This window comes from Argopecten irradians, chromosome 12 (assembly GCF_041381155.1).
Source record: "Argopecten irradians isolate NY chromosome 12, Ai_NY, whole genome shotgun sequence".
In the NCBI taxonomy this organism is placed as follows: domain Eukaryota; kingdom Metazoa; phylum Mollusca; class Bivalvia; order Pectinida; family Pectinidae; genus Argopecten; species Argopecten irradians.
Window position 1 is genome coordinate 42,241,325 of NC_091145.1, and position 18,195 is coordinate 42,259,519.

Below are 18,195 nucleotides of genomic sequence, written 5' to 3' on the forward strand. Positions count from 1 at the left end.
TATCACTTTACATGATTCTCAGTAAACAGCTGGCATCAATTTATCACTTTCCACAACTCTCGGTAACCAGCTGGCATCAATTTATCACTGTACACGACTCTCAGTAACCAGCTGACATCAATTTATCACTTTACACAACTCTCAGTAACCAGCTGGCATCAATTTATCACTTTACACAATTCTCAATCACCAGTTGGCCACAATTTATCACTTTACACGACTCTGTAACCAGCTGGCATCAATTTATCACTGTACACGACTCTCAATTACCAGCGGACATCAATTTATGACTTTACACGACTCTGTAACCAGCTGGCATCAATTTATCACTTTACACGACTATCAATAATGTTACATGAACGAATAACAGAAATGAGAAACCAGCAGCTAAATTCAAAACACAATTTAATTATATATAAAATATTATAGAGAGATGGTTTACAATATCTAAAGTAATTGGTGGTGGTACAAGAGTAATACAATGATTTAAAGTGTTACTTATCTGTATGCGAATGTCTGGTATAACCCTTGATCCTTCCAGGTTTCAAATTAACAATAATTACAAATCCACGAGGAAAATGAATGTCCACAGATGATTTGTAAAGTTCCAGGCAATATGAATAAATCCACACAAAATGTTGTAATAATCCACAGATAAAGTCACAATAGCTCTCCCAATAGAATCTAATATGGCACTGTACAATTCTTGATATGTCTCATTACAGGTCTCATTACAGTTCTGATTAGCTTTGGACAGTTGGAGCATATATAGCTAAACCCTAGTTAAAGAATATTGGAGAACCTTCTACTTCTAGAAATATCTAACTAAAATCTCTACTTATAATCAACATGTTTACAAACATATTTGTTTATACATGATAACATTCTAGAAAGCTCTATAACCTAGATTAATGATATGACCTTTATAGGATGTATTGATAATAAAGCTATAGGAGTTATCTCCCTTATCTCATAACTACATGTATTTAGTGTCGTACATAACACACCCCTCCTTGAAGAAAAGAAAGTTTTCTTGAAAAGGAAACTTTCTTGACATATCAAGTCATATTTAAATCCTTGATAAATCATCAGCTAGAATATTGTCTTTTCCTTTGATATGTTTGATGTCAAGATTGTACTCTTGCAAAGTAAAACTCCACCTGAGAATTCTTTGGTTTTTGTTTTTCATTTTCCCAATGAATGTCAAAGGGTTGTGGTCGGTGAAGACCAACACAGGCACAACTGTAGTGCAGAGATATACATCAAATTGGTTCAAGGCCAAAATCAACGCTAAACATTCTTTTTCAATGGTGGAATAATTTCTCTGGTGTTTGTCAAACTTTTTCGAGAAATAACAAATTGGATGGTCAATTTGTTCAGAACCTTCTTGCATAAAAACAGCACCAACACCTACATCGCTGGCGTCAACAAACAGTTTAAACTGTTTATTAAAATCTGGAGCAGTCAGAACTGGTGAGTTTGATAATATGGCTTTCAATTTCTCAAAGGCAGACTTACATTCGTCTGACCAGACAAATTTGACATTTTTCTTTAACAAAACAGTAAGTGGAGCTGCTATAACAGAGAAATTTTGACAAAATTTTCTGTAGTATCCAGCCATACCAAGAAATCTCATCAGCTCTCTCTTGCTTCCAGGAGTTGGAAAATCTATAATTGATGCTACTTTGGCCTGAACAGGTTTAACCTGCCCCTGTCCTACAACGTGGCCTAAAAATTCAACAGTTGCATAACAAAATTCACATTTCAATAAGTTTACAGTCAATTTCATGGTAGTGAGTCTCTCGAAGAATTCACGAATCCCGCGTAGATGGTCTTCCCACGTGTCGTTGTATTTGATGACGTCATCAATGTATCCATCACAGCCTTCCAGGTCTGATATCACGCTGTTAAGAAGACGTTGAAATGTTGCCGGGGCATTCTTCATACCAAACGGCATAACTCTGTACTGGTACAAACCTTGTGAGGTTACAAATGCCGACACTTCTTTAGCTCTTTCTGTTAATGGCACCTGCCAATATCCTTTCAACAGGTCGAACTTGCTTACGTACTTGGCTTTGCCAACTTTGTCAATACATGAGTCAATCCTTGGAATTGGATAAGAATCTGTTTTACTGACAGAGTTTACTTTTCTGAAGTCAGTACAGAATCGGTATGTCTTGTCTGGCTTTGGTACCAGAACACATGGAGAGCTCCATTCACTTTTGCTTGGTTCAATAATATCATTGTCCAACATGTATTGAATTTCTTTCTTTAAATGTTCTTCTTTCAAAGGATTAACACGGTAAGGATGTCGCTTGACAGGTGGCGCATTGCCTACATCCACGTCGTGATAGATAGCATCTGTTTTGCCTGGTGTATCCGGAAACAAATGTTTAAACTCAAGTATCAAATCTTTCAGTTCATTGCGTTCCTTTTCCGATAGATGACACAATTTCTTGTCCAAGTTCGCGAGCACATCAGAGTTCCGTAACTTAACACCACAGTCTAAACCTACATCTTGTACACCACCATCTAAGTCTAATTTACAAATATCAGCTGTACTTTCACTTTGTGATGGTACAGAGGCCAAAGTAGCAATAGGTTGAGAGGTCTTGCTCTCTTCTCTATCTACATATTTCTTAAGCATATTAACATGACATAATTGAGTTTTCTTGCGCCTCCCTGGAGTTTGTACAATGTAGTTAACATCATCGACCTTTTTCTCAACAACATAAGGTCCAAAATATCTAGCTTGCAAAGGCTGACTCGGTATTGGTAATAGAGCCAAAATTTTGTCACCTGAATCAAAATTTCTTGCACGGGCATCTTTATCATACCATGTTTTCATTTTGGTTTGAGTAAGGGCCAAATTTTCTTTTGCCAATTCACATGCCCTTGTCAACCTTTGCTTAAAGTTACACACATACTCTAAGAGATTCACTTTAGAATCTTCGTCAAAAATTTTGTCTTTCAAAATTTTTAAAGGACCACGTACAGTGTGTCCAAAAACTATTTCAAAGGGACTGAAGCCAAGAGATTCTTGTACAGATTCTCTAACGCCAAACAACAACATGTGTACACCTTCGTCCCAATCTCTTTTGTTTTCAAAACAATAAGATCTCATCATATTCTTCAATGTCTGATGAAAACGTTCTAAAGCACCCTGAGACTCTGGATGATAAGCTCTAGACTTATACTACTTGATCTGAAGCTGGTACATGATTTGTTGAAAAATACCAGACATGAAATTTGAACCTTGGTCCGATTGGACAGCTTTTGGAAGACCAACCAATGTAAAGAATCTAACCAAAGCCTTTACTATATTAGGGGCCTTAATATTCCTGAGTGGAATGGCTTCAGGAAAACGTGTGGAAGCACACATAATAATTAAAAGATACTCATTCCCAGACTTAGTTTTGGGTAGAGGACCTACACAGTCTATAATGACTCTACTAAATGGTTCCTCAAATGCTGGAATGGGGTGCAGAGGTGCCACAGGGATTTTCTGATTAGGTTTCCCTACCACCTGACAAGTATGACAAGACCTACAAAAATCAGCCACATCCCGTTTCAACTTGGGCCAAAAGAAGTGATCTAAGATCCTGTTATAAGTCTTGGTCACACCTAAATGCCCTGCCATAGGAACGTCATGAGACAAACTCAGAATATCTTGCCTATACCTCGGTGGGACAACTATTTGATTGACAACCTTCTAGTCTTCCTCGGGAGACACATCAGGGGGGCGCCACTTGCGCATCAACACACCTGACCGACGGAAGTAACAAACTGGGACTTTCTCAGCCTCTTCTTCACTCAAAGCCCGATTACACAGTAAGGAGATTTCAGGATCTTTTTCCTGTTCTACTATAAGCTCCTCTCTAGACAAAGATGATTTACTCATCATGTCAGCCAAAGAAGTATCCTTGTTAGGAACAACTCTATCACTATCAAAGTCTACAGGATTGCTCAAAAGATCACACTTGCCCCCGACATCCTCTATATCATGAGCCAAGAAAGTGTCACCTAACCCTGGACTATAATGATCCTCAACTACTGCAACATCAGAAACCTTCTTACTCATTGAACGAGTTACAGCACAAGAAGGGAAAATACCAGGAAATTCCTGTTGAATAGTCTCAGCATCACCTGTTTTATCAGGGATACTGGACACTAAGGGATCTACCCTAACTTTCTCTCCAGCCAAGTCATTGCCTAAAATGAGCGACACGCCCTCTATGGGAAGTTCCGGTCTAACACCAATGGTGACAGGCCCAGTTACTAAGTCTGACTTTAAATAAACAGAATAGAGAGGCACATTAACAAAACCTAACTCTACACCTTGAAGCAAAACACTACTACCAGATGAGGTCTCCTCAGACAAAGGCACTACACCATCTAATATTAAAGAATGAGAAGCCCCAGTATCTCTCAAAATCTTCACAGGTTTCAAGTTGGTGATATCACTAGTAAGTAAAACAAAACCTTCAGAAATGAAGGGAGAGTACTTCTCCAAGACACTATCAGACTCTGAGCTCTTAATCTCAACAGACACTTTAGAATCTTCCACAATATCACTAAGTTTCTGACTAGGCTTTGACATAGCTAACACAGAAGGAACTGACTGTTTACGCCTTTGCTCCTTACGCTGGAGAGAATAACATTCAGACATAGTATGTCCTACTTTCTTGCAGTAATTACAAACAGGACCAGAAGGAGACCCCACACCTGCCCTATGATCTGTTTTAGAATCAGACTTAGTCTTGTCACCTAATTTTGGTTTGTCATTAGAAGGGCCACTAAAGGTTGGGTTCCTAGGCTGACCAAATTTACTAGTACCTGTGGTACTGTTTTTGTCTTGAGAACTGTTTTTAACAAATGAGCCTTTGTGGGTGAGAGCGTAATCATCAGCCATTGTAGCTGCTTCACTAAGTGTTTCAACTTTTCTCTCATCTAAGTGAGTTTTTATGTTTATGTGGACACAACGTTTAAACTCCTCTATCAACAATAATTGCCTTAATTTACCGAAATCCTCATCAATTTCTTTAGAATCACACCACCTACTAAATAATTGTTCCTTTTCTCTGGCAAATTCTACATGAGTTTGTTCATCTCTCTTTCTCGAGTTTCGAAATTTCTGGCGGTAAGCCTCAGGAACTAACTCATAAGCTTTCAAAATAGCTTTCTTGACCACTTGGTAATTTGAAATCTCATCTACAGACAAAGAAGAATAAATGTCTCTAGCTTTACCAATCAAGACACTTTGAAGAAGCATTGTAAGCTTATCTTCAGGCCATTTCATACTATCAGCTATTTTCTCAAAATGCAGAAAATACTTGTCAACTTCTTTCTCTTGAAAAGGAGGAACTAACCTAATGTTTCTACTGACATCAAAACCTCTGTTTCCTTGTAAACCCCTAAAAGTTGGATTACTTGCACTGTCATGAGAAGCTAGTTCTAATTCTTTAATTCTAAGTTCTGTTTCAGCTTGAATTTTTTGCTTCTCTAGCTCTAACATCTGATCTCTCTCTTTTTCTTTTAATTCTCTTTCAATTTCTTTTTCTCTTAACTCCTTTTCTGTTTCTCTTTCTCTCATTTCTTTCTCTATTTGTTTCATTTTCATTTCATGTTCAAGTTCCATTTGTCTAATTTGGATTTCTGAAGTGACTGTTTCCTCAATATTATCTAATGCACTAGAGTTAAATTTGCCATTGTCAACAAAATATCTTATAATTACATTCCTAATTTCAGCTTTCCTCAAATTAGTTTTGATAGTTAGGCCTAAATGTTTACCCAATAAAACTTGCAAAAGAACTTCCATGGCGCTTTAACAAACTGTTCTACCTGCATAGTAGTCATGTTTATCTAGCTGTTGGTCTCAAATGTAAACTCAAAGTTTGTACACAAATTTTGAAAATTTCTTAATTAATTTTTCAAAGTTAGATTCCACAAATAAAATATCGATCCCGGACGAGCCCCCAATTCCTGTTACATGAACGAATAACAGAAATGAGAAACCAGCAGCTAAATTCAAAACACAATTTAATTATATATAAAATATTATAGAGAGATGGTTTACAATATCTAAAGTAATTGGTGGTGGTACAAGAGTAATACAATGATTTAAAGTGTTACTGATCTGTATGCGAATGTCCTGGTATAACCCTTGATCCTTCCAGGTTTCAAATTAACAATAATCACAAATCCACGAGGAAAATGAATGTCCACAGATGATTTGTAAAGTTCCAGGCAATATGAGAAATCCACACAAAATGTTGTAATAATCCACAGATAAAGTCACAATAGCTCTCCCAATAGAATCTAATATGGCACTGTATAATTCTTGATATGTCTCATTACAGGTCTCATTACAGTTCTGATAAGCTTTGGACAGTTGGAGTATATATAGCTAAACCCTAGTTCAAGAATATTGGAGAACCTTCTACTTCTAGAAATATCTAACTAAAACAGTAAACAAATAAACACACAGAACTTTCTGGAAATAGATCATTCTAGATCTCTACTTATAATCAACATGTTTACAAACATATTTGTTTATACATGATAACATTCTAGAAAGTTCTATAACCTAGATTAATGATATGACCTTTATAGGATGTATTGATAATAAAGCTATAGGAGTTATCTCCCTTATCTCATAACTACATGTATTTAGTGTCATACATAACAATAACCAAATTGCATCAATTTACACGACACTGTAACCAGCTGGCACCAATTTATCACTTTACACAACTCAGTAACCAGCTGGCATCAATTTATCACTTTACACGACTCTGTAACCAGCTGGCATCAATTTATCACTTTACACAATTCTCAATTAACAACTGGCATCACTTTACACAACTCTCGATTACCAGATGGCATCACTTTACACCACTCTCGGTAACCAGCTGACATCAATTTATCACTTTACACGACTATCAATAACCTAATGGCATCAATTTACACGACACTGTAACCAGCTGGCACCAATTTCTCACTTTACACGACTCTGTAACCAGCTGGCATCAATTTATCACTTTACACGACTCTGTGACCAGCTGGCATCAATTTATCACTTTACACGACTCTGTGACCAGCTGGCATCAATTTATCACTTTACACGACTATCAATAACCAGATGGCATCAATTTACACGACACTGTAACCAGCTGGCACCAATTTATCACTTTACACGACTCTGTAACCAGCTGGCATCAATTTATCACTTTACACGACTCTGTGACCAGCTGGCATCAATTTATCACTTTACACGACTATCAATAACCAGATGGCATCAATTTACACGAGTCTGTAACCAGCTGGCATCAATTTATCACTTTACACGACTCTGTGACCAGCTGGCATCAATTTATCACTTTACACGGCTCTGTGACCAGCTGGCATCAATTTATCACTTTACACGACTATCAATAACCAGATGGCATCAATTTACACGACACTGTAACCAGCTGGCACTAATTTATCACTTTACACGACTCTGTAACCAGCTGGCATCAATTTATCACTTTACACGACTCTGTGACCAGCTGGCATCAATTTATCACTTTACACGACTATCAATAACCAGATGGCATCAATTTACACGACACCTGTAACCAGCTGGCACCAATTTATCACTTTACACTCGACTCTGTGACCAGCTGGACATCAATCTTACAGCTGCATCAATTTATCACTTACACGACTCTGTGACCAGCTGGCATCAATTTATCACTTTACACGACTATCAATAACCAGATGGCATCAATTTACACGACACTGTAACCAGCTGGCACCAATTTATCACTTTACACGACTGTAACCAGCTGGCATCACTTTACACGACTCTGTGACCAGCTGGCATCAATTTATCACTTTACACGACTATCAATAACCAGATGGCATCAATTTACACGACACTGTTACCAGCTGGCATCAATTTATCACATCACACGACTCTGTAACCAGCTGGCATCAATTTATCACTTTACACGACTCTGTGACCAGCTGGCATCAATTTATCACTTTACACGACTATCAATAACCAAATGGCATCAATTTATCACTTTACACGACTCTGTAACCAGCTGGCATCAATTTATCACTTTACACGACTCTGTAACCAGCTGGCATCAATTTATCACTTTACACGACTCTGTGACCAGCTGGCATCAATTTATCACTTTACACGACTCTGTGACCAGCTGGCATCAATTTATCACTTTACACGACTATCAATAACCAGATGGCATCAATTTACACGACACTGTAACCAGCTGGCACCAATTTCTCACTTTACACGACTCTGTAACCAGCTGGCACCAATTTATCACTTTACACAACTCTGTGACCAGCTGGCATCAATTTATCACTTTACACGACTATCAATAACCAGATGGCATCAATTTACACGACACTGTAACCAGCTGGCACCAATTTATCACTTTACACGACTCTGTAACCAGCTGGCATCAATTTATCACTTTACACGACTCTGTGACCAGCTGGCATCAATTTATCACTTTACACGACTATCAATAACCAGATGGCATCAATTTACACGACACTGTAACCAGCTGGCACCATCAATTTACACGACTCTGTAACCAGCTGGCATCAATTTATCACTTTACACGACTCTGTGACCAGCTGGCATCAATTTATCACTTTACACGACTATCAATAACCAGATGGCATCAATTTACACGACACTGTAACCAGCTGGCACCAATTTATCACTTTACAAGACTCTGTAACCAGCTGGCATCAATTTATCACTTTACACGACTCTGTGACCAGCTGGCATCAATTTATCACTTTACACGACTATAAATAACCAGCTGGCATCAATTTACACGACACTGTAACCAGCTGGCATCAATTTATCACTTCACACAACTCAGTTACCAGCTGGCATCAATTTATCACCTTACACAATTCTCAATTACCAGCTGGCATCACTTTACACAACTCTCAATTACCAGTTGGTATCATTTATCACTTTACATGATCTTCAATTACCAGCTGGCATCAATTTATTGCTTTACACAACTTAATAACCAGCTGGCTCAGATATTTGTGTATTATGGCGGATGGGGTCGCTGGAAATGAATAACCTTGACAATCATTCAAGGTCACAGACAAGAGTATGGTTTACAAACGATTTTACAATGATCAATTGACTGAAATTTGATATGAATCATGATTACATGTACATGATTTATGTTGAATTTATTAAAATATGTATATCATCCTCTGAAAAACCAAAAAAAGAGGTAATGTTTTGCATGCAGGTGCAAAAAATGTTGTTCAATTATGAGTCATGATTGAGTTTTGATAAGAGAGAAATGACAAAAGATTGGTTGTCATTGTGTAGCGTGGAAATTTATGTCACGCTTAATTTTTATTAGTTGTTAAAGTTTATTTGTATTGTTAAAATAAGAGTTTTATACTATTTAGTTCATAGTTTTAGTTTATATACATACATAGGACAGTTAGGGGCCAGGTGGCCACGCGCACGTGCCCATCTGGGGTCGTTACGTATAAGGGAGCTGGGGCACCGCATTCCGTTTTCCATATAAGGAGTTGTTTACGACTAGGGCTGTGTATTAGGGTCCAGTTTGATGGACAGGTTGCGTAAGGTGTTCGTATTAATAGTAACAGAGAGCTAAATTTAGGTAGTGGTCACTCCGGCCAGCCAATTAGAGTTAGGTTGGGAGGGGGAATGGAAGTAGGTAGAAATAAGTAATCATATTAAGATTCAGCCAATGAACGTGAGAATGAATATGGAAGGAGCGAGGTTTTAGCCAATTAGAGGACAGTATGAAAGTGGTATAAAAGGGGGTGCACGTGAAGAAAAGGTAGAGGACATGGAAATTTTGGGACTTACTCCACGCATCTCGGGATAAGTTATTTTAATTCGGATTACTTTACTACACTTAGTGTGTTTGTGACTATGGGATTTGTACTTGGGATGTACTGTACGGATATTTCCTACATGTATCAGTAATGTGATATATACGGATTACTCTATCATTCTTAGTGTGTGACCATGGGATTTATACTTGCATTTGGGATGTACTGAATACTTCGCAATTATGGATATCACCTAGCAGTGAACTTAAGTGAAACAGTGTACCAGTGTGTGTGTTCCTAATGGATTTATTACGGTTTTACCCCCCCGGCTGGTGTCGTGAAGAATAAACTGAATAACCACACATTTGTGGTATATGTAGTTGTAATTTGCACCCAGATACAATATAAACTAGTTTAGAATCATTCTGTAAACTTATTCAGCAGCATCAATATCAATTTAAGTGGATTGCGAAGAAAATAAGAAAATTTAGTGAACTGCATTTCATTATGAAGTTAATAATATTCCCACGTCATTTAACATATACAAGTGGTATCGTGGTAAGTCCTGAGCATTCTATGCTGACGTCCGGGGTTCAACCCTTATCGTCGGCTTTACTTTTATTTTTTTTTATTTCATATTTTTATTTGTTGTTAATTCACCATGCTTGAAAATATTCTTTTATTTTGTCTTTATATTTATTTTTGTTTTATTTTATTTTTATTTTCCAAAAGTTTATTCCAAACATAGACATGTACTGTATACTAGGAGAGTGTTAATCGCCATCATTTGCATACTTGTGACGCTGGAGGCTGGCAGTTGACGTGATCGAAACCACAAGTAATGCAACGTTCTTTCGATAGCCCTGATGGCGAGATCGAACGATTTAGGCAGTTCTTTCTCATACGTGTAACGCCAATGGAATTAAAATTCTTTAAGGTATGAGATATATTGATCTTATTTCAGATATTTATGAAGTACCGTACGTCAATCATCTTATTTCAATAGATGTGTCATCTATTTTGTTGCGGTAAACAATCGGTGTTTTGCATTAGTTAAAAGTACGCTTGACTATTGCACAGTAGTCTTTCAAACACTTTACCGATTGTGATCGTAAGTTATTATTTGACCAATCATTGCACATGGCGGGATAATTAAAATCGATTTCCGTAAATATTAATAATAATTTACACAGATCAATACCAATTTTAAAACACATAGATTCTCATTTACCTCAGGTGATACTATGTGATAATTAAACCAGAGACATAGATAATTTAATTACTATCTAAATCTCTGATTAAACTAACGATATGTATTTGAATTATAATTAAAACATAATAGAAAGTAATGTCTAGAAAAAGTATTTTCATTTAGATTGTCAACAATTACTTCAGTGAAATTCAGTTTAAGATTTAAATAAGCACACACCATTAACTTTATTTAATGAAAAAAATATGTCTATGCTCTAGAAATAAATGGTATAGTCATTATATGTCCATAATTCATCAAACTTTAAAAAATATTTGTAAATTATTGGTTTTGATTAGATACGCATGCATTAAAATATGATATGATTAAGATTCTAATGGCCGACAAAACTAATTGATCAAATATAGTAATTTGCAAATTTATCTTAACCAAAATATATCAAACTGTTTTTTTCCCCACACGTACATGTACATACTCAGCATGCTATGTTATGTTTCTTATGTTTTTTTTTATATAAATGTAATGTATATGTCATGTCAAGTTTATGTTGATGTCCCATGTATTTGTAAATGTGTTAAATGCAAAAAATTGAACAAAAAAAAAAATAAAAAAAAATATATATATAATATACATTTATATATACATGTATATTGCATTTTTCATAAAATTTCAATTTTGAAACAAAAATACAGTACATATATTATGTACCGGTCAGCTAGGATACAGAGTTTCTGTTCTTGATCGTCATGATCATAGAAGAAACCTGGTCCACCTCAGAATTAAGACCACCTCGCTATTAAGACCACTTTTACTCAGACCACTGGGTGGTTTTAAAAGATAGGTTTTAATGTAAATACTGTTATACATATTCTCAACACATGTTATATAATGTTTCTGACGTCCCTTGCTCATACACATTAATTTTCATTTACAGCGGTTCGGAGCGGTAGGGAGCTGGGTTTTCGAGAAAAATATTTCAAAGATTAAAGGATAGATAACCACCCCATATATACATCTCTTCGTATCTGTAGCAGTGCGCAGCCAAGCGTGAAGGTGTGATACATTGATCATGACCACATCAAAACAATAAGCAGTGATCTAGAGATGGCTGTTCTATTGTTTAGAGGATTCAAGTGTTTCAAGTTTTTATTTCATCCAAATGCATAAAAAGCATATAGGGAACAGTACAATTATTATCATTATAATATGACATACAATGTATACAAGTATAAGATGGCGGAGGACAATATTTCAGTATTTCAATATACTAATAAGCTCCATATATATGTATAAAAGACGTGATCACAACAGAACCTACGTTGATGCTGACGGCAAATACAAAGCAATTTTATCATTTAATTAATTGTGAGCAGAGTTTTTCTTTTCTCTGTTGCACGAAACAAAAAGTTACCCAACATATTCAAAATTTTAACATCTTTACTAGAGAATAATTCTATAAACTTATGCACGCTTGGTCTATGATAAAAATATCTGTTAATGTATTTTTCTCTTAATTCAGAATATGCCGGACAGAGAAGAACAAAATGTACTTCATCTTCGACGTCATTTTTATCACATAATGAACAAGTCCTTTGATTTCTAGGAATATTATTATAACGTCCGGATTCGATATTAAGACTATGACATTGCATACGGAATTGGCTTAAAAACTTCTTGAATTTATGATTTACAGGCTTAATTAAATAGAACTGTGTACAAAAATTATGAACGATATGTTTATACAAATAACATTTAAGAGATACATCAAACGCACTATATAATTCTTGAACAAGAACATCATTAATACGTTGGTGGTATATTTGCAAAAAATGATTTTCATTTAAAAACACATTGATTTTTCCAAACATATCCAAATCCCAAACTACAAAGTTCGTGCTTAATATGATAGACCCAATTCGTTTTACAATTAGGTTTTCTGCTATTCAATTCGACTAGTGCATCATAACAAGATTTCAGAATGCAATTGTTTGTTTTCAATAGTTTTAACCAATATTTCATAACAGCTGTCTTACGTTGAACATACAATGAATATCTACCCGTTTCGAAAAACACCATAGATGTATTGACTGTTTTTCTAACATTAAGTATGTCTTTAAGGAAAAGGAGGTGAATTTTTTCAACTTGGGGCGAAACATCTAGCCCCCACACTTCACAACCATAATTTAATATGCATGTAACATATGTAACAAATAAGGATAATTTTGTTTCTGTGTTAAGGCTAAAGTTTTTCATTTTTCTTTTTAATTGAAAGTATGCTTTCCTGCCTTGAGACGCTAATGTATCTTGTGCTACAGCAAATCTTCCATTAAAATTAAAAACCAAACCCAGGTAACAAAACTTATCAACAATTTCTATAGATTTATCATTGAAAGTCCATTTTTCACCAGGTAATATTCTTCTCCTTTTCCTAAATATAACAATTTTTGTTTTATCTGTGTTTACTTTTAAATTCCATTTAACCGTATAAGTCTGTAGACAGTTGAGCATATGCTAGAGGTCAGTAGCGTCTTCGGAAAATAAGACTGTATCATCTGCATACATTAGCATAAAAAGGTTAAGTAACTGTAAGGGGTAACTTTGACAATCCGAGTTTATAAATTCACTTTCCATATCATTTACAAATAAAGAATATAGCATGGGAGACAAAGATTCCCCTTGTAATAAACCGACATGCAAATCGAACATGGCGGATAGTTTACCATTTAGTTTCACGCATGAACGTACATTATCATAAATTGATGAAATTACATTAAGTAATCGCCCTCTACTACCACTTTTCCAAAGTTTATGCCATAAATATCGATGATTAATACTATCAAAAGCCTTACTGTAATCAATAAAAGCACAATATAGTCGTTTGTTTTGCTCTATAGAATTAATAATTAAACTTTGCAACGCAAAGATAGCATCACTAGTACCAAACCCAGGCTTAAAACCAAATTGTGCATCGGTGACAATATCTTCACGAGCACTCCACTTTAACAAGCGCTTATTTAACAAGGACGTAAATAATTTAGCTAAATGACTAATTAACGTTATACCTCTATAATTGTTAACATTATTAATATCCCCCTTTTTATGCAGAGGAATTATGACACCTTGGGCCCATGACTCTGGAAAATAACCAATTTGTAACATGGTATTAAATAATTTTAACAAAACTGGTAAAAACATATTTTTATATTCAATGAAGTATTCGTTAAGAACCATATCGATGCCAGCAGCTTTGCCCTTAGGCAGTGCCTTAATTACTTCAGCTATTTCCTCAATACTAAAATCTACATCTAACTCTGGATATACACACTCACAAGGTTAAGTGTCATTTTATAACGAAATCTTATCGTTTGGTTGTTTATGCAAATTAAATGAAAAAATTCGGAGGTGTTTAAAATATAAATGAAATTGTAATACATGTACGTACTTTTCTGTACTAGGCAAATGTACTAATATAATTTGTAACACAATGGTTTTTTTTTCAGAGTAGATTATCATGTCAAAGTAAAATTGCTGAGTGAATCTGCTATAATATATATTGAAACCACTGAAGCTTATAATTTTCGTTACTGTAAAGGAAATTTTAGAAATATCAACCCATTTCAAATGATTCGACTGAACTAATTAAGTCTTCCCATCTTCTCCTCCCGGTAGGAGTATGTTATTTTTTCATTACATTGTACAGATCAATATGAAATATTTATTGTAAGTAGGAAACAAATTTGACATATTTCAGAGTCAGTCGAATTCAGGTATTCTCTGATAGCAGATAATAAAACCGTGATATTCCACAAAATTAGTACTAATCTGATAGATTTGTATCAATTCATCAAAACAGTAAAAAGTAAGCGTGTCACTATCCTTCATTAAATCATATACGACAATTATGTTGAAATCTTGAAGTTCTTATAAGAACTGTTTTTCTACCAATATTCATATTTCAAAGTAAATTATCATGTTCAAGCCTTATGAAAACAGTTTTGGAACCAATAGTCAAATTTCAAAGTAAATTATCATGTCAAAGTAAAATTTCTGAGTGAATTTGCGATCCGAATGTTGGACCTATCCTTGCTCCAAATTTTGCTGAACAACTTTCCATAATGTTTAATAAGAAGATATTTACAAATTGTAGTTAGAAAAGGACACTGATGACAATATCTGTCATTTAGGTAACTCGTGCCGTTACCGTTTGTTAGAATATATGTTGTAATGTACTACAAACTTGATAGACATAGAGAAAAAATATTAACATGTTTTGACGAAAAACATCCTTCCTGCCATTTACATGTCGTTTAGTTAACTCAGGTTATTTAGTTTTATAGTTATATACATTGATGTACTTGAAACTTGATAAAGCATATACCGGTAAACAGCTGATAGCTGACAGAGATTTTTTTTCTCTCTTTCCCTCTCTTTCCCCTCTTTCTCCCTGATATGTTGCCAAAGTAGTTTTCGTGAAGTTATGAAGCATGAAAGTCATCCTTTATGACAATATACGTTAGTTATATATGTTACACGGTCTGACAACCATTAATTTTTTGTAGTTATAGATAGTATGGTGTTCTTAAACTTGCTAGATACATTTTTGTTAAACAGGAAATCCTTGATGTCATTCATATTAGTCATTAAAGGTCAAATACGTGTATGGTATTGCTTAAACATTATATGAGATTTTATATAATATAACCAGTAAGTTTTTTCTTGATATCTGAAGAATGCCTGTTTAGTTTTTAACAAAAAAAATCAATTTAATTTGACATTACAAGTCACCATAATGCTGAAACTTTTCTTTATATAAACTTGACAACATAAATACTTCCTCTTTGATTGAAGGTTCTGCACTGAAATGCATTATGTGTATTTAGAATAACTTGACCTGTACAAAATGTGAGAAAATAAATCAATGTGATAAATTATTACGACCAAATAAAAAAACAATTATTTGTATTAGTTTTTCAGCCTTAGTTTGAGTCCTGTTTCCTTTGGATCGTTTTCCAATTTGCAGTTATACTGATAATATAACCATTGACTTATCAATCTTTAACACTCGAATCAACTCCTATCATCCAGAAGTTTTACCGCAGCAGTACTTTCAGTACTTTGATTGTGAACTATATTACATTTTGCACGTGGATGTTTATGTGAATAAATTATGTGAATTTTAGAGTGATGTTTTCTAGTTTTCCCTGCCGTAGTCACCTTCCATCACGGACTTACGATATACAATAGCGTCTCGTCATAACCTTAAGTGCTATCATGTTTTGGAGAAACGCTACAAATGGTGGCAGCGGTGGGATGGAAGTTACCATGATTACGGCAGTGGAAATGTTACTATACTGAACTTTTTGGATTTTATATCTGTGACTATTTGTGATAATGGATATTTCGGAAACATCGAGGAGACCATTTCAGCGAGGGCTCACTTTTCCGCCTGTGCGTCGGAATTTCAATTATAATTTCGACCAGAGTGAAGTGATGAGTGCTGATGTGCTTTATTATTCACCTCGGACATTCCGTGATTCGGATGTTGAAATATCATCAGTGACCTCTACTTCGAGTGTTGGACCTATAGGAACTACAGTGAATTGTGATATAGGTGCGTCGAGTTCACGGACAGCGAATCAACGCAAGTCGGAACATTAATATAAGGGATTCATTCTAAGATGGATTATTGTGTTGCTGTATTTAGAAAATTATGTGGGTATAGTGTACTATAGATACCCAAACCACATTATCGCGTGCTTCATAAAAGAGTTTAAAGTGTTTGGAACTCTAGTGTTCTGGTTGTGTATCACGTGTTCTGTGGTAGTGAATTCGATTCAGAATCCCGTGATGGTAGACATAGTGACAAATATGTCCCAGGGATTAGTGGACGATAGAGAATTAGTGTCGTCAAACAGCCAAGATGAAGCGATATTTTATGTACACGAAATTCCTCCAAGTGTGTCCCTGCCGGAGCAGTATGCCGTGCGCGCGCGTCGGCCGCGCGGGAACGGAGGACTAATACAGGCGAGGAACGGAGTTAAGACTGTACCCAGCAATATGTGCTACTAACAGGGATACAGACACAGAGATTTGTGATATTATTTCTTCTGCGGGAAACTGCAAACAGGAAGAAGAGTACGACTTACTCGAAACCAGAGTAATGTGTGATGTAATAATATGTGATTTAGCTACGGAAGTGCGTCATATGGTGGACTGGAAAGTTGACACCGGAGACGTATTTTTATATCCGGAGATCTCTATAGCGGTGCTTTGAGAATCATCCTGTATTGGAGCCTGACCTTTCCATGTGTGAGACAGCCGATGTAAACACGTTGTTTGTGATAGTGATTTTATCAAAATTTATCATTCGGGAACTATCGTTATTAAGACAGTCTATCAAGCCAATGGATCACGTGCTGTTTAAGGAAGCACTATGGGGAGAATACCTCGACAAGTGTGAAGTATTGGACGAGGGATTATAGCCATGCAAGAAACCACAATGATTGATAGAGGAAATCGGAGAGTCCATAAAGTTTATATTGTATTTTAATTGGGACAGTTGCCGGACAGTGTTGTCGACTTAAAAACGACGTTGTGAGGAAACCCCATTTTGTGTATATTATTCGTAAAGACGTCAACTTGGTGTGTGATATTAAAGTTGTGTTGTGTTTATCTGTGGATCTACAAATGGATTATCATCAAGTGCCTTTCAGTGAAGACGATAGATTGAAGATCGCCTTCGTTATTCCACTAGGTGGATTGTACCAATGTTATAGTGATGGTGTTTTGTTTAGTCAACGCCCGGATCACTTTCTCCAGAATTATTAGAAAACGCTGAGTGGATTACAGTGGAACATTGCAGTGTTTTATCTGGACTGTGTTATTGTGTACGGGAAGAATTTCAGTCAGAAGATGGACAACTTGTATTGATGGCAGTCATGCATGAAGATACCTGACGGTGCCGATTTGAAGTTGAAGGCCTATAAAAAGGTGTCACTTGTTCTGCAGACAAGTGACGTTCCTGTGACATGTGGTGTCCAGGATGGCGTCCGGACTGATTCTTCAAGAACAGAGGCAACGCTGAAGATGTAATCATCAGAAACCGATCCAGAACCATATGTCAGGAA